The sequence below is a fragment of the Stegodyphus dumicola genome, chromosome 1 (assembly GCF_044657685.1).
Source record: "Stegodyphus dumicola isolate Sdum_Otavi_A_Nest chromosome 1, ASM4465768v1".
Classification (NCBI taxonomy): domain Eukaryota; kingdom Metazoa; phylum Arthropoda; class Arachnida; order Araneae; family Eresidae; genus Stegodyphus; species Stegodyphus dumicola.
This window is the reverse complement of record NC_140768.1, coordinates 112,930,703-112,952,371: the sequence shown is the minus strand read 5'-3', so window position 1 is coordinate 112,952,371 and position 21,669 is coordinate 112,930,703.

The window sequence follows — 21,669 nt, the reverse complement described above, 5'->3', positions numbered from 1 at the left end:
CAGTAAATTTTAAGCGTTGGATCAATGTGCAGCGGTTGTAACTGAAGGGAGGTTTGTGGATTTGAGATTAGGTTCTTGAGTTCCTCATCATGCAATTGAGCTTTTGCAATTTCAGAGAAATCTGGGGTAGTGAGGTTGATATTGTTTACCCGAGACAAGTCATCAGCGACACAATTATCAGTACCAGAGACATATCTGATATCGGTACTAAACTGGGCGATGAAATCCAGATGTCGAAGCTGACGAGGAGAACATGAGTCAGAGTTTTTTCTAAAAGCGAAGGTTAATGGTCGATGATCGGTGAAAATGATGAAGTCGTGTCCTTCCAAGTTGTGCCGGAAGTATTTAACAGCACAGTAAACAGCAAGTAGCTCCCTGTCATATGTGCTGTATTTCCTTTCTGCAGTAGTAAGTTTTCTGGAGAAGAATGCCGTTGGGGAAAGTCCTTTAGTGGTATGGGCTTGAAGCACTGCTCCTATGGCCATGTCAGATGCATCTACCATTATAGAGAGCTGATCACTAGGTGAGTGATAAGGAAGTGTGGCTGCATTTGCCAGATCGTGTTTGCATTGCACGAATGCTGAAGATGCAGATTCAATCCAAGGGACAGCTCGTTGATCGTTTTTTGCTATTCTTCAGAAACTCATGTAGGTAGGCTTGTGTTTTTGCGGCATTTCACAGAAAGCGTCGGTAGAAATTTAACATTGCTAGAAAACGCTTCAGTTCAGAGATGGTTTTGGGCTGAGGTAGGTCGTTAATTGCTTCGACTCTTTCCGGTAAAGGTTTGACTCCATTCTGGGTGATGAGACATCCAAGAAAGGAAACTGAGGGTTGACCAAGTACACATTTGGATGGATTTAGTTTTAATCCATGATCTTTAAGGCGAGTGAAAATCTGACGCAGATGTTGAAAATGTTCTTCCGCATCTGTAGATGCAACCAGGATATCATCAAAATATGGGATGCAGAAATCGAGGCCAGACAATACTTGGTGAATGAAACGCTGAAATGTTTGGCCAGCATTGCGAAGGCCAAATGGCATATATAAGTACTCAAAGAGACCAAATGGTGTAGTCACTGCAGTCTTGGGCACATCTTCAGCATGCACTGGGATCTGATGATATGCTCTGGCAAGATCGAGGGTAGAAAATATGTTTGTTCCATGAAAAAGATGGGAACAGTCTTGGATATGTGGGACTGGATATCTGTCAGGGACTGTGACGGCATTAAGTCAACGATAATCTCCACAAGGCCGCCAGTCACCATTAGACTTTTTAACCATGTGAAGTGGACTGGCCCATGGACTTTTAGATGGGCGAATGGTTCCCTGTGCTAGCATGAATTCAAATTCTTTGCGAGCAGTTTTTAGCATCTCTGGAGAAAGACGACGAGGCTTGGAAAATACGGGTGGGCCATGTGTTTCAAAGTGATGATACACTTCTGGCTGATGGGTATGCTGCCCTGATCTGGATGGGTTTAAAATGTCAGGGAATTCTGCTAATAACCGATGAAACCGTGTGCTGCCCGATACAACACTTATGTTGGTAGGTACGTTCGATATGGGAGAAGCTTGGCCCAGTGATGTCAGCTGAGTTGTAGCATCAATTAAGCAATTATTCTTGACATCCACTAGAAGATGGAAATGTGTCAAGAAGTCGACACCAATTATTGCTTGAGTTACATCCGCAATAATAAAAGGCCAGTTGAAAGTCCGGCGCAAGTTTAAATCAAGTGTCAATAGTTTGGTGCCGTTGGTTCCAATTTGGGTACCATTGGCTGCATACAGTACAAGTTTATTAAGTTGGTGAGCATTTGTTTTAGTTCTCGGGAGCACTGATATGTCAGCTCCAGTATCTACTAGAAAACATAACTGAGTTGAACGATCAGCCAGTACAATTCTATCGATGTGGCGGACATTCTGTTGGCCAGCAGAAGACCGCCCATTTAGTTTCCCGCTTGTTGAAAAGTGCATGGAGGGGCACACTTGCGAGCTTGAGCGCCAAAATTCATATGATAAAAACATATGCCACTTGTAGGTTCTTTGTACTGCGTTCGAGTATTGTGACGAGATCGACTCCTGCTTCGGCCACGAAATTTATTACGTGGGCCCTGATTTGATCGATTGTATCTCCGTGAAGCATGAAGACTTGTAGAGAGTTCAGATACTTTTTTGGTCAATTCAGCCACTTGTTGTTCGAGGGATAAACTGGAAGGTGCAGCATTAGCAGCACTGACATAAGCTGGAGTAACAAGTTCATTAATTTTGTCAGCCATTGCTGCTAAACGGGTTAGATCTTCATTGGAAGCAGCAAGAATTATTTGTATGTTATTAGGGAGACGCGAAAGCCATAGTGACTTCAACAAGTCGTCACTAAAATGGCTTCCTGCCAGATCACGCATTCGTGACAGCAAGTATGAAGGTCGCTGATCTCCAAGTTCAAGTCCTTGTGGTAAAGTACGTATTTTTGAAGATTCACTTTCTGAATAGACTTCAATGAGCCGCTGTTTCAGTTTGGAGTATTTATCACAATCAGGTGGTTTGAGAATTAAGTCATGCACTGAATTCAGAATATCAGACTCAATTGCTGCAACTACATGGTTGAATTTTGTAGAATCGTCACTAATGCGAGCGATAGAAAATTGTGCTTCGATCTGAGCGAACCACAATGAAGGATTATTTTTCCAGAAAGGCGGTGGCTTCACCGCAACGCGTGTGATTTGTGGCTCTGGTGGAATATCGTCGGGCATACTGACAGATAATTTTCACTTTAATTAATAAACACGTAACAGCACAAATATTGTAGCGTGAGGATACACTATTGATATTTTACCATGATAACAATAAATATTTTAACCATGCAGAAAAAATTTACGTAACGATACACACACAAATAATACAGGGTCAGCAATTACACACACAAATAATATTTTACCGAAATGCATTTGAAAAGAAACCCCTATTTGAGAAAAAAATGATGCGTTCATTTTGTATTGCGCACACACAAAATCACCACTTCACACTGCTAAGGCACTTTCGAAGGAAAAAGGAAATCACTCCTGTAGCACATGGGAAAAAAATTCACTACTTTCGAACACTGAGGGAAGAATTTTGCCGTAGCACGTTGCAGAAAAATTACTGATGTAGCACATTTAGCGAAAATCACTATTGTATCACATTTGTCACAAAAGTTGAATGATCGAAGAATTATTGCACGGCTGGCGAAGTCAGCGGAACGGAACAGATCACACTGATGATTTGCTGAAGCTCCTTGCGATGATGCGCACGACTTTGAAAAAAACACAAGCAATATATATCAATACTTCTAGAAATAATTGAAGGGGTACTTTGTAGCATACGTTTAATGTCCATATTCGTTGTTATTTTTAGTCAGTTCTTCAGAATGCCTTGGATGCACGTGGCTTAGGGTCGTTGAAAATCCATTGTCAGTAGCGTGCTCAGTCAAAAGGTCACCACTTTTGGTGGTCGTGCGCTTAATGCATGATATAATTAAAGAAAATAACAGTAGACAATCTCCTATAACAAAAGAATATATTAAGTACTAAATTACAATTTAAATTACATTGCAGAGATCAACGCAGAGCTCGGAACACAGTTCATGCTACCGTCGCGTAGAGTTGTCTGACGAGAAGTCTGAGTGAGTAATGACGTCGCTTTGCTGCTCCGATTAAGAACTGGATTTTACACGTGTCGCCATCTCATGAATAGAAGTTGAAGTATCTGTCGGAACGCCACATATATATATATATATATATATATATATATAAATGGCAATGAAATATGCCAATCTCTTAAAAACAGTGACATAAGAAATACGATGAAAGATTGTTGCCAAACTCATACTTCTAAAAGAATGAAACTATTCAAAATGATGCGATTTCATCAAAAATCTGTCAACAAGAATAAGAAAGGAAAATTGTTGCCAAAATCACATTTTTAAAGATGTGAGATGTGTACTCGGTAGCTTCATTTAAAACATTTTTTTAAAATACAAAATATTATCATTTTTCCAAAATTTTTTTTTGTAAAGGCAGTCGCAAGGATGAAAGTTTAACGTGTCCCAAAATCAAAGAAAAACAAACTGTATATTTTTAAAAATAAACTTTTTAAGAAAAAATCCCGTTGAAAAGGTGTTAAGGTCACTTTGTTAAATGAATTCGTATTTAATCGATTTATTGATTAATTGATTTATTGATTAATCGATTTATTGATTTATTGATTAATTTATTTTACGTTGGTAAAATAGCTAAGTGCCTACGTTTCATGACGATGTGAAAATGGTGTAGAGTAAAATCTCGCTTTCCTATAGCCCATTATGTCTCAAAATGACGCGATTTCGTCACAAAACATAAAATAAAAAAAATTCTAATTCGAAAAAATCGCTTCGACGTGCACTGGCTCTTGTCTATATGCACCTATGTACCAAATTTCGTAGCCGTGGAAGTATTAGCTTACGCGCAAGCGCGAACGAAAGACACACACGCACACAGACTCTTTCTTTTATTGGTAAAACTATAGTTTAGGTTACCCCTTGGCGAAATTTGGCGATTTTTGGCGGTACATGGATACCGATTTTGTGCAATTCTTTGACTTGTTATTTTGGCTTGCTCGCCGCTACACAAAGCCAAAATAACAAGACAAACAATTGCACAAACTCGGTATCCATGTACACATAGACTTATTTTCACTTAAAAAAAATCCCCGAATTGCACAAAAATGGCATTGCGCACTCCTTTGACTTTCTGCATGTATACGTCGACCTATTTTCACTTTAAAAAAATCCCCGAATTGCACAAAAGTGGCATTGCGCACTCTTTTAACTTTATCCATGTACACGTCGGCCTATTTTCATTTTAAAAAAATCCCAGAAGTGCACAAACTTGCATTGCGCACTCCCTTTACTTTATCCATGTACATATTGATATATTTTCACTTAAAAAGTCAAAGGAGCACCAAATTCTATAATAAAGGTAAACAAAAAATACATAATCTCAATAAAATACATTTTAAACCAAACAATAAAATAACATAAAAAAGGAAAAACATGTTATACATTTAAGTACTACCAAAAGAAAATATTCACTTACCATGATTTCCGAGTTCGCTTCGTACACCCAGAGCCACGTAAAAATCAAAATATCATACTCAAATGACGTTTTTCAAAGCAGGTACTTTTTCTGATCGAACGCTTCACATAGTGACCATCTGAACCTTTCTTCCTACAAACCCATTCAAATCCATCTAAACGGTTTTTACGTTCGACTAGACGCATATCCTTCCTACATACAGGACACTTATAATGGCTACTAAGTAAACCTTCATTTACACACCAGTCAATTAAAGCTCTTTTCTGCTTTCGCTCCAAATCGCACAGAAACTTCAAATTAATCTTACTACATTCGGCCATTCTTACCGTCTAAAGAATCAAACCAACACACACTACAAAAACGCTTTCAAAACATTCCATGATTGAAAATTTCCCAAATCACGCACCCGATTACGTCACAATAGGGTTTCCATAACATTCAACTACTCAGGCTACCATAAATGAAACAACAACTTGGCGATAAACCAAACAACAACTTCGCCATAATACAAGGGGTACCTTAAAGTCTACTCTAGCCCTTTTATTATATGTAGAGATTACGGTTTCATATTTTTAATTGTATAATTTCTGCATGCCAGCTTACCAGATTTAAATTGATGATCTATACTAATTCAGAAGTCAAACAACAAAAATCAGCGTTATATTTTCAAACTTTCACAAGACTAGTTTCGATGGTTTTACCGAACCACCATCCTCAGCTGCAAAAGCGCAAATGAACGAATATAATGATTAGATAAGATAAGAAAGCCTGGAGAGAAAATAAGCTAGTGGCGCCATCTGTTCTTTTTTCCACGTGGTTTTCGTCGTCTTACGGATGTGTGTGTTTCAGAGCCGAAAACAGCTTTTTTGTCGCTTCCTTTTTTGCACGTGGTATGACCGCCATTTTGTGATTGCATGGGTTTCGGTAAGTATTTTTTTGCAATTTTGAAGTTCTGTTTGTGTTTCGCATATTTGGATATTGTGCTTTGCTTGTCTGATTTCATGCATTTTGGTTGCAAACGTTTTGTTTTCTATTCGTTTCAGTGTGGGATTTTTCTGCTGTTTTGTGCGTGCTTGGTTAGTTAATTTAGTTTGATTTTAGGCATTGTTTATCATGCCTTCATCCGTTAATCGTTTCACTAAATTACGCCTGAAACGGCAAAAATTCCTGAATCATCTTGACTTTTTACTTAAGTGTAAATGTAAAAAATTGATCCCCAATTTCATTCAAATCAAATCTAATCAAAAACCTTCCAGTCGCGTTTCAAGAATTCTGTTAAACTGCAAACTTGCCTTTTCTTCAGTCCATCATAAGGGATACACGTCAACATTTGTCCAAAATTGAACATGAGCTCTTTAAGCTTCATCTGGAGCTTGTTAATTCATATCCAAAATTCAGTGCCCTTGAACAAAAGTCTAGGTCTAGAAATGAATGAGAATGCAGTTAACCGTCATAAAAACACCCTTGCTGTTAAACACCAAACGTTAAATTTAAAAACTGCGTAGAATTTTACTATGCAGAACAACTTCATGAAAAAAAAGTTATTACGTATAACAAAATTACAATAAAATAAGCAATATCCCTTAATAAATAAATTAACCAACTTCCCTTTGCAAATTCTTAAGAACTCAAATGGTATAAAGGAGGTTAAGAACTTTGTTTCCTAAAAAAAACAGTCAAAACTTTTCAATATCTTAAAAACAGTGAAATGAGCAATAAATAACATAAAAGAATACTTAGAACAATAAATTCTGAAAAGCAAAGTATAATTGGTGATATTTTATCTTATATTTTCAACAGAAAAAAGTTACAATGAAATAAGCTACAAATATTAATTATCATAATAAAAAAATTAACCAACTTTCCGTTGAAGAAAAAAAAAAAAAAATAAAATAAAATAAAATAAAATAAAAAAAAAAACATGCAAAATTTTCCAATATCTTACAAACAGTGAAATAAGCAAAAAATAACCTGAAAGCAACTCAAAAGACATAAAATGCCGCGCAGAATTTTATTCTGCAGAACAACTTTATCAAAAAAAAAAAAAAAAAAAAAAATCAATAAAAATGTATTATATATATTTGGTGGTCGTGCGCTTAATGCATGATATAATTAAAGAAAATAACAGTAGACAATCTCCTATAACAAAAGAATATATTAAGTACTAAATTACAATTTAAATTATATTGCAGAGATCAACGCAGAGCTCGGAAGACAGTTCATGACACAGTCGCGTACAGTTCTCTGTCGAGAAGTCTGAGTGAGTAATGACGTCGCTTTGCTGCTCCGATTAAGAACTGGATTTTACACGTGGCGCCATCTCATGAATAGAAGTGGAAGTATCTGTCGGAACGCCACATATACTTCCCCTTTTAAAGGGTGACTGGGGTTTTAGGGGACTCAATCGCAAATTCTGGTGGTGAAGAATCATCATTCTCTACCTTTTAGCTCGGGAGCCACTGTAGATATATTAGGTATTTTTTGAAAGCAGGGGGAGATGAAAAATGAACAGTGCCCTCTCCGGGACGCGAACCACTGACCTCTCGAATACGCGTCGCTGCTGATCACTGCACCACGAAGGCATGTTAAGAAGGCAGTGGAAATACCTTATATATTTGGTGGTCATGTGCTTAATGCATGATATAATTAAAGAAAATAAGAGTAGACAATCTCCTATAACAAAATAATATATTAAGTACTAAATTACAATTTAAATTACATTGCAGAGATCAACACAGAGCTCGGAACACAGTTCATGCTACAGTCGCGTACAGTTGTCTCACGAGAAGTCTGAGTGAGTAATGACGTCGCTTTGCTGCTCCGATTAAGAACTGGATTTTACACGTGGCGCCATCTCATGAATAGAAGTTGAAGTATCTGTCGGAACGCCACAGTACCCCCCCCCAAGTAACATCGGTACGTTATAAGTACTTTGTGTTAAATTTAACCTTTCTTCCAGATCTGGTAGTTTTAGGTTGCTCTTCAACGGGATGTAAGCTTTCTTCCGGGAGTGATGTTGATGAGGAAGTTGTTGGATCTTGCATTAGAAATGCTGGTTTGAGACGATCGATTCCAATCACTGATTGTTTACCATTGCAGATGATGGTGAAATGTTTCCGTGTTCGTTTGACAACTTTGAATGGACCATCATATGAAGGTGTTAAAGTTGGCTTAATTGCATCGTTGCGCACGAGTACGTGCGAAGATGTCTCAAGCGCAGGATGTACAAAATAGCTTGGCTGGTTATGCGAAGATGCTGGAGTTGGCGAGATATTGCTCAGGGTCTCACGTAAACGTTGAAGAAATGTTGGAGGGTCGATAACTGGAGTAGATTCTGCGTGAAAGAATTCACCTGGCAGAAGGAGGGTTGCACCATATAACATTTCAGCACAAGTGCTACCAATGTCTTATTTGAATGCTGTGCGAAGACCAAGCAAGACTAGGGGTAAGGCTTCTGTCCAGTGTGTGCTACTGTGGCACTTCAGACCTTGTTTGAGAGATCGGTGAAAGCGTTCCACCATCCCATTTCCAGATGAATGGTATGATGTTGTGCGAATATGGCGAATGCCAAGAAGAGAGGTGAGGGATGCGAACAAGTGACATTGAAATTGTCGGCCTTGGTCAGTAGTGATGGTGGTAGGCATGCCAAATCTTGAAAGCCACTGGGAGATGAATGCTCGAGCTACAGTTCCAGCGGATATATTTTCAATAGGAATGGCTTCAAGCCATCTTGTGTACCGAGCAATATAAGTGACGTGGTAAGTGTAAGCATTTGAAGGATGCAATGGGCTAACCAAGTCTAAGTGCACATGATCAAAGCGTCTTGCTGGAAGTATAAATTGTTGAATGGGGCTGTGACTGTGACGGGATACTTTACACCGTTGACATCTAATACATGAACGACTCCATTCTGTGATGTCTTGATTCATTGCTGGCCAGACAAATCTGTCTGCGATCAGCTTTTTGGTGGCACGGATTCCAGGATGTGCCAAATTGTGCAAGGCATTAAACACTTCACGTCTAAAATTGACAGGAATATAGGGACGTATTCTATTGTTCTCTATGTCACAGTAAATTTTAAGCGTTGGATCAATGTGCAGCGGTTGTAACTGAAGGGAGGTTTGTGGATTTGAGATTAGGTTCTTGAGTTCCTCATCATGCAATTGAGCTTTTGCAATTTCAGAGAAATCTGGGGTAGTGAGGTTGATATTGTTTACCCGAGACAAGTCATCAGCGACACAATTATCAGTACCAGAGACATATCTGATATCGGTACTAAACTGGGCGATGAAATCCAGATGTCGAAGCTGACGAGGAGAACATGAGTCAGAGTTTTTTCTAAAAGCGAAGGCTAATGGTCGATGATCGGTGAAAATGATGAAGTCGTGTCCTTCCAAGTTGTGCCGGAAGTATTTAACAGCACAGTAAACAGCAAGTAGCTCCCTGTCATATGTGCTGTATTTCCTTTCTGCAGTAGTAAGTTTTCTGGAGAAGAATGCCGTTGGGGAAAGTCCTTTAGTGGTATGGGCTTGAAGCACTGCTCCTATGGCCATGTCAGATGCATCTACCATTATAGAGAGCTGATCACTAGGTGAGTGATAAGGAAGTGTGGCTGCATTTGCCAGATCGTGTTTGCATTGCACGAATGCTGAAGATGCAGATTCAATCCAAGGGACAGCTCGTTGATCGTTTTTTGCTATTCTTCAGAAACTCATGTAGGTAGGCTTGTGTTTTTGCGGCATTTCACAGAAAGCGTCGGTAGAAATTTAACATTGCTAGAAAACGCTTCAGTTCAGAGATGGTTTTGGGCTGAGGTAGGTCGTTAATTGCTTCGACTCTTTCCGGTAAAGGTTTGACTCCATTCTGGGTGATGAGACATCCAAGAAAGGAAACTGAGGGTTGACCAAGTACACATTTGGATGGATTTAGTTTTAATCCATGATCTTTAAGGCGAGTGAAAATCTGACGCAGATGTTGAAAATGTTCTTCCGCATCTGTAGATGCAACCAGGATATCATCAAAATATGGGATGCAGAAATCGAGGCCAGACAATACTTGGTGAATGAAACGCTGAAATGTTTGGCCAGCATTGCGAAGGCCAAATGGCATATATAAGTACTCAAAGAGACCAAATGGTGTAGTCACTGCAGTCTTGGGCACATCTTCAGCATGCACTGGGATCTGATGATATGCTCTGGCAAGATCGAGGGTAGAAAATATGTTTGTTCCATGAAAAAGATGGGAACAGTCTTGGATATGTGGGACTGGATATCTGTCAGGGACTGTGACGGCATTAAGTCAACGATAATCTCCACAAGGCCGCCAGTCACCATTAGACTTTTTAACCATGTGAAGTGGACTGGCCCATGGACTTTTAGATGGGCGAATGGTTCCCTGTGCTAGCATGAATTCAAATTCTTTGCGAGCAGTTTTTAGCATCTCTGGAGAAAGACGACGAGGCTTGGAAAATACGGGTGGGCCATGTGTTTCAAAGTGATGATACACTTCTGGCTGATGGGTATGCTGCCCTGATCTGGATGGGTTTAAAATGTCAGGGAATTCTGCTAATAACCGATGAAACCGTGTGCTGCCCGATACAACACTTATGTTGGTAGGTACGTTCGATATGGGAGAAGCTTGGCCCAGTGATGTCAGCTGAGTTGTAGCATCAATTAAGCAATTATTCTTGACATCCACTAGAAGATGGAAATGTGTCAAGAAGTCGACACCAATTATTGCTTGAGTTACATCCGCAATAATAAAAGGCCAGTTGAAAGTCCGGCGCAAGTTTAAATCAAGTGTCAATAGTTTGGTGCCGTTGGTTCCAATTTGGGTACCATTGGCTGCATACAGTACAAGTTTATTAAGTTGGTGAGCATTTGTTTTAGTTCTCGGGAGCACTGATATGTCAGCTCCAGTATCTACTAGAAAACATAACTGAGTTGAACGATCAGCCAGTACAATTCTATCGATGTGGCGGACATTCTGTTGGCCAGCAGAAGACCGCCCATTTAGTTTCCCGCTTGTTGAAAAGTGCATGGAGGGGCACACTTGCGAGCTTGAGCGCCAAAATTCATATGATAAAAACATATGCCACTTGTAGGTTCTTTGTACTGCGTTCGAGTATTGTGACGAGATCGACTCCTGCTTCGGCCACGAAATTTATTACGTGGGCCCTGATTTGATCGATTGTATCTCCGTGAAGCATGAAGACTTGTAGAGAGTTCAGATACTTTTTTGGTCAATTCAGCCACTTGTTGTTCGAGGGATAAACTGGAAGGTGCAGCATTAGCAGCACTGACATAAGCTGGAGTAACAAGTTCATTAATTTTGTCAGCCATTGCTGCTAAACGGGTTAGATCTTCATTGGAAGCAGCAAGAATTATTTGTATGTTATTAGGGAGACGCGAAAGCCATAGTGACTTCAACAAGTCGTCACTAAAATGGCTTCCTGCCAGATCACGCATTCGTGACAGCAAGTATGAAGGTCGCTGATCTCCAAGTTCAAGTCCTTGTGGTAAAGTACGTATTTTTGAAGATTCACTTTCTGAATAGACTTCAATGAGCCGCTGTTTCAGTTTGGAGTATTTATCACAATCAGGTGGTTTGAGAATTAAGTCATGCACTGAATTCAGAATATCAGACTCAATTGCTGCAACTACATGGTTGAATTTTGTAGAATCGTCACTAATGCGAGCGATAGAAAATTGTGCTTCGATCTGAGCGAACCACAATGAAGGATTATTTTTCCAGAAAGGCGGTGGCTTCACCGCAACGCGTGTGATTTGTGGCTCTGGTGGAATATCGTCGGGCATACTGACAGATAATTTTCACTTTAATTAATAAACACGTAACAGCACAAATATTGTAGCGTGAGGATACACTATTGATATTTTACCATGATAACAATAAATATTTTAACCATGCAGAAAAAATTTACGTAACGATACACACACAAATAATACAGGGTCAGCAATTACACACACAAATAATATTTTACCGAAATGCATTTGAAAAGAAACCCCTATTTGAGAAAAAAATGATGCGTTCATTTTGTATTGCGCACACACAAAATCACCACTTCACACTGCTAAGGCACTTTCGAAGGAAAAAGGAAATCACTCCTGTAGCACATGGGAAAAAAATTCACTACTTTCGAACACTGAGGGAAGAATTTTGCCGTAGCACGTTGCAGAAAAATTACTGATGTAGCACATTTAGCGAAAATCACTATTGTATCACATTTGTCACAAAAGTTGAATGATCGAAGAATTATTGCACGGCTGGCGAAGTCAGCGGAACGGAACAGATCACACTGATGATTTGCTGAAGCTCCTTGCGATGATGCGCACGACTTTGAAAAAAACACAAGCAATATATATCAATACTTCTAGAAATAATTGAAGGGGTACTTTGTAGCATACGTTTAATGTCCATATTCGTTGTTATTTTTAGTCAGTTCTTCAGAATGCCTTGGATGCACGTGGCTTAGGGTCGTTGAAAATCCATTGTCAGTAGCGTGCTCAGTCAAAAGGTCACCACTTTTGGTGGTCGTGCGCTTAATGCATGATATAATTAAAGAAAATAACAGTAGACAATCTCCTATAACAAAAGAATATATTAAGTACTAAATTACAATTTAAATTACATTGCAGAGATCAACGCAGAGCTCGGAACACAGTTCATGCTACCGTCGCGTAGAGTTGTCTGACGAGAAGTCTGAGTGAGTAATGACGTCGCTTTGCTGCTCCGATTAAGAACTGGATTTTACACGTGTCGCCATCTCATGAATAGAAGTTGAAGTATCTGTCGGAACGCCACATATATATATATATATATATATATATATATATAAATGGCAATGAAATATGCCAATCTCTTAAAAACAGTGACATAAGAAATACGATGAAAGATTGTTGCCAAACTCATACTTCTAAAAGAATGAAACTATTCAAAATGATGCGATTTCATCAAAAATCTGTCAACAAGAATAAGAAAGGAAAATTGTTGCCAAAATCACATTTTTAAAGATGTGAGATGTGTACTCGGTAGCTTCATTTAAAACATTTTTTTAAAATACAAAATATTATCATTTTTCCAAAATTTTTTTTTGTAAAGGCAGTCGCAAGGATGAAAGTTTAACGTGTCCCAAAATCAAAGAAAAACAAACTGTATATTTTTAAAAATAAACTTTTTAAGAAAAAATCCCGTTGAAAAGGTGTTAAGGTCACTTTGTTAAATGAATTCGTATTTAATCGATTTATTGATTAATTGATTTATTGATTAATCGATTTATTGATTTATTGATTAATTTATTTTACGTTGGTAAAATAGCTAAGTGCCTACGTTTCATGACGATGTGAAAATGGTGTAGAGTAAAATCTCGCTTTCCTATAGCCCATTATGTCTCAAAATGACGCGATTTCGTCACAAAACATAAAATAAAAAAAATTCTAATTCGAAAAAATCGCTTCGACGTGCACTGGCTCTTGTCTATATGCACCTATGTACCAAATTTCGTAGCCGTGGAAGTATTAGCTTACGCGCAAGCGCGAACGAAAGACACACACGCACACAGACTCTTTCTTTTATTGGTAAAACTATAGTTTAGGTTACCCCTTGGCGAAATTTGGCGATTTTTGGCGGTACATGGATACCGATTTTGTGCAATTCTTTGACTTGTTATTTTGGCTTGCTCGCCGCTACACAAAGCCAAAATAACAAGACAAACAATTGCACAAACTCGGTATCCATGTACACATAGACTTATTTTCACTTAAAAAAAATCCCCGAATTGCACAAAAATGGCATTGCGCACTCCTTTGACTTTCTGCATGTATACGTCGACCTATTTTCACTTTAAAAAAATCCCCGAATTGCACAAAAGTGGCATTGCGCACTCTTTTAACTTTATCCATGTACACGTCGGCCTATTTTCATTTTAAAAAAATCCCAGAAGTGCACAAACTTGCATTGCGCACTCCCTTTACTTTATCCATGTACATATTGATATATTTTCACTTAAAAAGTCAAAGGAGCACCAAATTCTATAATAAAGGTAAACAAAAAATACATAATCTCAATAAAATACATTTTAAACCAAACAATAAAATAACATAAAAAAGGAAAAACATGTTATACATTTAAGTACTACCAAAAGAAAATATTCACTTACCATGATTTCCGAGTTCGCTTCGTACACCCAGAGCCACGTAAAAATCAAAATATCATACTCAAATGACGTTTTTCAAAGCAGGTACTTTTTCTGATCGAACGCTTCACATAGTGACCATCTGAACCTTTCTTCCTACAAACCCATTCAAATCCATCTAAACGGTTTTTACGTTCGACTAGACGCATATCCTTCCTACATACAGGACACTTATAATGGCTACTAAGTAAACCTTCATTTACACACCAGTCAATTAAAGCTCTTTTCTGCTTTCGCTCCAAATCGCACAGAAACTTCAAATTAATCTTACTACATTCGGCCATTCTTACCGTCTAAAGAATCAAACCAACACACACTACAAAAACGCTTTCAAAACATTCCATGATTGAAAATTTCCCAAATCACGCACCCGATTACGTCACAATAGGGTTTCCATAACATTCAACTACTCAGGCTACCATAAATGAAACAACAACTTGGCGATAAACCAAACAACAACTTCGCCATAATACAAGGGGTACCTTAAAGTCTACTCTAGCCCTTTTATTATATGTAGAGATTACGGTTTCATATTTTTAATTGTATAATTTCTGCATGCCAGCTTACCAGATTTAAATTGATGATCTATACTAATTCAGAAGTCAAACAACAAAAATCAGCGTTATATTTTCAAATTTTCACAAGACTAGTTTCGATGGTTTTACCGAACCACCATCCTCAGCTGCAAAAGCGCAAATGAACGAATATAATGATTAGATAAGATAAGAAAGCCTGGAGAGAAAATAAGCTAGTGGCGCCATCTGTTCTTTTTTCCACGTGGTTTTCGTCGTCTTACGTATGTGTGTGTTTCGGAGCCGAAAACAGCTTTTTTGTCGCTTCCTTTTTTGCACGTGGTATGACCGCCATTTTGTGATTGCATGGGTTTCGGTAAGTATTTTTTTGCAATTTTGAAGTTCTGTTTGTGTTTCGCATATTTGGATATTGTGCTTTGCTTGTCTGATTTCATGCATTTTGGTTGCAAACGTTTTGTTTTCTATTCGTTTCAGTGTGGGATTTTTCTGCTGTTTTGTGCGTGCTTGGTTAGTTAATTTAGTTTGATTTTCGGCATTGTTTATCATGCCTTCATCCGTTAATCGTTTCACTAAATTACGCCTGAAACGGCAAAAATTCCTGAATCATCTTGACTTTTTACTTAAGTGTAAATGTAAAAAATTGATCCCCAATTTCATTCAAATCAAATCTAATCAAAAACCTTCCAGTCGCGTTTCAAGAATTCTGTTAAACTGCAAACTTGCCTTTTCTTCAGTCCATCATAAGGGATACACGTCAACATTTGTCCAAAATTGAACATGAGCTCTTTAAGCTTCATCTGGAACTTGTTAATTCATATCCAAAATTCAGTGCCCTTGAACAAAAGTCTAGGTCTAGAAATGAATGAGAATGCAGTTAACCGTCATAAAAACACCCTTGCTGTTAAACACCAAACGTTAAATTTAAAAACTGCGTAGAATTTTACTATGCAGAACAACTTCATGAAAAAAAAGTTATTACGTATAACAAAATTACAATAAAATAAGCAATATCCCTTAATAAATAAATTAACCAACTTCCCTTTGCAAATTCTTAAGAACTCAAATGGTATAAAGGAGGTTAAGAACTTTGTTTCCTAAAAAAAACAGTCAAAACTTTTCAATATCTTAAAAACAGTGAAATGAGCAATAAATAACATAAAAGAATACTTAGAACAATAAATTCTGAAAAGCAAAGTATAATTGGTGATATTTTATCTTATATTTTCAACAGAAAAAAGTTACAATGAAATAAGCTACAAATATTAATTATTATAATAAAAAAATTAACCAACTTTCCGTTGAAGAAAAAAAAATAAAATAAAATAAAATAAAATACTAATAATAAAAAAAATAATAAAATAAAATAAAATAATAATAAAAAAAAAAACATGCAAAATTTTCCAATATCTTACAAACAGTGAAATAAGCAAAAAATAACCTGAAAGCAACTCAAAAGACATAAAATGCCGCGCAGAATTTTATTCTGCAGAACAACTTTATCAAAAAAAAAAAAAATCAATAAAAATGTATTATATATATTTGGTGGTCGTGCGCTTAATGCATGATATAATTAAAGAAAATAACAGCAGACAATCTCCTATAACAAAAGAATATATTAAGTACTAAATTACAATTTAAATTATATTGCAGAGATCAACGCAGAGCTCGGAAGACAGTTCATGACACAGTCGCGTACAGTTCTCTGTCGAGAAGTCTGAGTGAGTAATGACGTCGCTTTGCTGCTCCGATTAAGAACTGGATTTTACACGTGGCGCCATCTCATGAATAGAAGTGGAAGTATCTGTCGGAACGCCACATATACTTCCCCTTTTAAAGGGTGACTGGGTTTTTAGGGGACTCAATCGCAAATTCTGGTGGTGAAGAATCATCATTCTCTACCTTTTAGCTCGGGAGCCACTGTAGATATATTAGGTATTTTTTGAAAGCAGGGGGAGATGAAAAATGAACAGTGCCCTCTCCGGGACGCGAACCACTGACCTCTCGAATACGCGTCGCTGCTGATCACTGCACCACGAAGGCATGTTAAGAAGGCAGTGGAAATACCTTATATATTTGGTGGTCATGTGCTTAATGCATGATATAATTAAGAAAATAAGAGTAGACAATCTCCTATAACAAAATAATATATTAAGTACTAAATTACAATTTAAATTACATTGCAGAGATCAACACAGAGCTCGGAACACAGTTCATGCTACAGTCGCGTACAGTTGTCTCACGAGAAGTCTGAGTGAGTAATGACGTCGCTTTGCTGCTCCGATTAAGAACTGGATTTTACACGTGGCGCCATCTTATGAATAGAAGTTGAAGTATCTGTCGGAACGCCACAGTACCCCCCCCCCAAGTAACATCGGTACGTTATAAGTACTTTGTGTTAAATTTAACCTTTCTTCCAGATCTGGTAGTTTTAGGTTGCTCTTCAACGGGATGTAAGCTTTCTTCCGGGAGTGATGTTGATGAGGAAGTTGTTGGATCTTGCATTAGAAATGCTGGTTTGAGACGATCGATTCCAATCACTGATTGTTTACCATTGCAGATGATGGTGAAATGTTTCCGTGTTCGTTTGACAACTTTGAATGGACCATCATATGAAGGTGTTAAAGTTGGCTTAATTGCATCGTTGCGCACGAGTACGTGCGAAGATGTCTCAAGCGCAGGATGTACAAAATAGCTTGGCTGGTTATGCGAAGATGCTGGAGTTGGCGAGATATTGCTCAGGGTCTCACGTAAACGTTGAAGAAATGTTGGAGGGTCGATAACTGGAGTAGATTCTGCGTGAAAGAATTCACCTGGCAGAAGGAGGGTTGCACCATATAACATTTCAGCACAAGTGCTACCAATGTCTTATTTGAATGCTGTGCGAAGACCAAGCAAGACTAGGGGTAAGGCTTCTGTCCAGTGTGTGCTACTGTGGCACTTCAGACCTTGTTTGAGAGATCGGTGAAAGCGTTCCACCATCCCATTTCCAGATGAATGGTATGATGTTGTGCGAATATGGCGAATGCCAAGAAGAGAGGTGAGGGATGCGAACAAGTGACATTGAAATTGTCGGCCTTGGTCAGTAGTGATGGTGGTAGGCATGCCAAATCTTGAAAGCCACTGGGAGATGAATGCTCGAGCTACAGTTCCAGCGGATATATTTTCAATAGGAATGGCTTCAAGCCATCTTGTGTACCGAGCAATATAAGTGACGTGGTAAGTGTAAGCATTTGAAGGATGCAATGGGCTAACCAAGTCTAAGTGCACATGATCAAAGCGTCTTGCTGGAAGTATAAATTGTTGAATGGGGCTGTGACTGTGACGGGATACTTTACACCGTTGACATCTAATACATGAACGAGTCCATTCTGTGATGTCTTGATTCATTGCTGGCCAGACAAATCTGTCTCCGATCAGCTTTTTGGTGGCACGGATTCCAGGATGTGCCAAATTGTGCAAGGCATTAAACACTTCACGTCTAAAATTGACAGGAATATAGGGACGTATTCTATTGTTCTCTATGTCACAGTAAATTTTAAGCGTTGGATCAATGTGCAGCGGTTGTAACTGAAGGGAGGTTTGTGGATTTGAGATTAGGTTCTTGAGTTCCTCATCATGCAATTGAGCTTTTGCAATTTCAGAGAAATCTGGGGTAGTGAGGTTGATATTGTTTACCCGAGACAAGTCATCAGCGACACAATTATCAGTACCAGAGACATATCTGATATCGGTACTAAACTGGGCGATGAAATCCAGATGTCGAAGCTGACGAGGAGAGCATGAGTCAGAGTTTTTTCTAAAAGCGAAGGTTAATGGTCGATGATCGGTGAAAATGATGAAGTCGTGTCCTTCCAAGTTGTGCCGGAAGTATTTAACAGCACAGTAAACAGCAAGTAGCTCCCTGTCATATGTGCTGTATTTCCTTTCTGCAGTAGTAAGTTTTCTGGAGAAGAATGCCGTTGGGGAAAGTCCTTTAGTGGTATGGGCTTGAAGCACTGCTCCTATGGCCATGTCAGATGCATCTACTATTATAGAGAGCTGATCACTAGGTGAGTGATAAGGAAGTGTGGCTGCATTTGCCAGATCGTGTTTGCATTGCACGAATGCTGAAGATGCAGATTCAATCCAAGGGACAGCTCGTTGATCGTTTTTTTGCTATTCTTCAGAAACTCATGTAGGCAGGCTTGTGTTTTTGCGGCATTTCACAGAAAGCGTCGGTAGAAATTTAACATTGCTAGAAAACGCTTCAGTTCAGAGATGGTTTTGGGCTGAGGTAGGTCGTTAATTGCTTCGACTCTTTCCGGTAAAGGTTTGACTCCATTCTGGGTGATGAGGCATCCAAGAAAGGAAACTGAGGGTTGACCAAGTACACATTTGGATGGATTTAGTTTTATCCATGATCTTTAAGGCGAGTGAAAATCTGACGCAGATGTTGAAAATGTTCTTCCGCATCTGTAGATGCAACCAGGATATCATCAAAATATGGGATGCAGAAATCGAGGCCAGACAGTACTTGGTGAATGAAACGCTGAAATGTTTGGCCAGCATTGCGAAGGCCAAATGGCATATATAAGTACTCAAAGAGACCAAATGGTGTAGTCACTGCAGTCTTGGGCACATCTTCAGCATGCACTGGGATCTGATGATATGCTCTGGCAAGATCGAGGGTAGAAAATATGTTTGTTCCATGAAAAAGATGGGAACAGTCTTGGATATGTGGGACTGGATATCTGTCAGGGACTGTGACGGCATTAAGTCAACGATAATCTCCACAAGGCCGCCAGTCACCATTAGACTTTTTAACCATGTGAAGTGGACTGGCCCATGGACTTTTAGATGGGCGAATGGTTCCCTGTGCTAGCATGAATTCAAATTCTTTGCGAGCAGTTTTTAGCATCTCTGGAGAAAGACGACGAGGCTTGGAAAATACGGGTGGGCCATGTGTTTCAAAGTGATGATACACTTCTGGCTGATGGGTATGCTGCCCTGATCTGGATGGGTTTAAAATGTCAGGGAATTCTGCTAATAACCGATGAAACCGTGTGCTGCCCGATACAACACTTATGTTGGTAGGTACGTTCGATATGGGAGAAGCTTGGCCCAGTGATGTCAGCTGAGTTGTAGCATCAATTAAGCAATTATTCTTGACATCCACTAGAAGATGGAAATGTGTCAAGAAGTCGACACCAATTATTGCTTGTGTTACATCCGCAATAATAAAAGGCCAGTTGAAAGTCCGGCGCAAGTTTAAATCAAGTGTCAATAGTTTGGTGCCGTTGGTTGCAATTTGGGTACCATTGGCTGCATACAGTACAAGTTTATTAAGTTGGTGAGCATTTGTTTTAGTTCTCGGGAGCACTGATATGTCAGCTCCAGTATCTACTAGAAAACATAACTGAGTTGAACGATCAGCCAGTACAATTCTATCGATGTGGCGGACATTCTGTTGGCCAGCAGAAGACCGCCCATTTAGTTTCCCGCTTGTTGAAAAGTGCATGGAGGGGCACACTTGCGAGCTTGAGCGCCAAAATTCATATGATAAAAACATATGCCACTTGTAGGTTCTTTGTACTGCGTTCGAGTATTGTGACGAGATCGACTCCTGCTTCGGCCACGAAATTTATTACGTGGGCCCTGATTTGATCGATTGTATCTCCGTGAAGCATGAAGACTTGTAGAGAGTTCAGATACTTTTTTGGTCAATTCAGCCACTTGTTGTTCGAGGGATAAACTGGAAGGTGCAGCATTAGCAGCACTGACATAAGCTGGAGTAACAAGTTCATTAATTTTGTCAGCCATTGCTGCTAAACGGGTTAGATCTTCATTGGAAGCAGCAAGAATTATTTGTATGTTATTAGGGAGACGCGAAAGCCATAGTGACTTCAACAAGTCGTCACTAAAATGGCTTCCTGCCAGATCACGCATTCGTGACAGCAAGTATGAAGGTCGCTGATCTCCAAGTTCAAGTCCTTGTGGTAAAGTACGTATTTTTGAAGATTCACTTTCTGAATAGACTTCAATGAGCCGCTGTTTCAGTTTGGAGTATTTATCACAATCAGGTGGTTTGAGAATTAAGTCATGCACTGAATTCAGAATATCAGACTCAATTGCTGCAACTACATGGTTGAATTTTGTAGAATCGTCACTAATGCGAGCGATAGAAAATTGTGCTTCGATCTGAGCGAACCACAATGAAGGATTATTTTTCCAGAAAGGCGGTGGCTTCACCGCAACGCGTGTGATTTGTGGCTCTGGTGGAATATCGTCGGGCATACTGACAGATAATTTTCACTTTAATTAATAAACACGTAACAGCACAAATATTGTAGCGTGAGGATACACTATTGATATTTTACCATGATAACAATAAATATTTTAACCATGCAGAAAAAATTTACGTAACGATACACACACAAATACAGGGTCAGCAATTACACACACAAATAATATTTTACCGAAATGCATTTGAAAAGAAACCCCTATTTGAGAAAAAAATGATGCGTTCATTTTGTATTGCGCACACACAAAATCACCACTTCACACTGCTAAGGCACTTTCGAAGGAAAAAGGAAATCACTCCTGTAGCACATGGGAAAAAAATTCACTACTTTCGAACACTGAGGGAAGAATTTTGCCGTAGCACGTTGCAGAAAAATTACTGATGTAGCACATTTAGCGAAAATCACTATTGTATCACATTTGTCACAAAAGTTGAATGATCGAAGAATTATTGCACGGCTGGCGAAGTCAGCGGAACGGAACAGATCACACTGATGATTTGCTGAAGCTCCTTGCGATGATGCGTACGACTTTGAAAAAA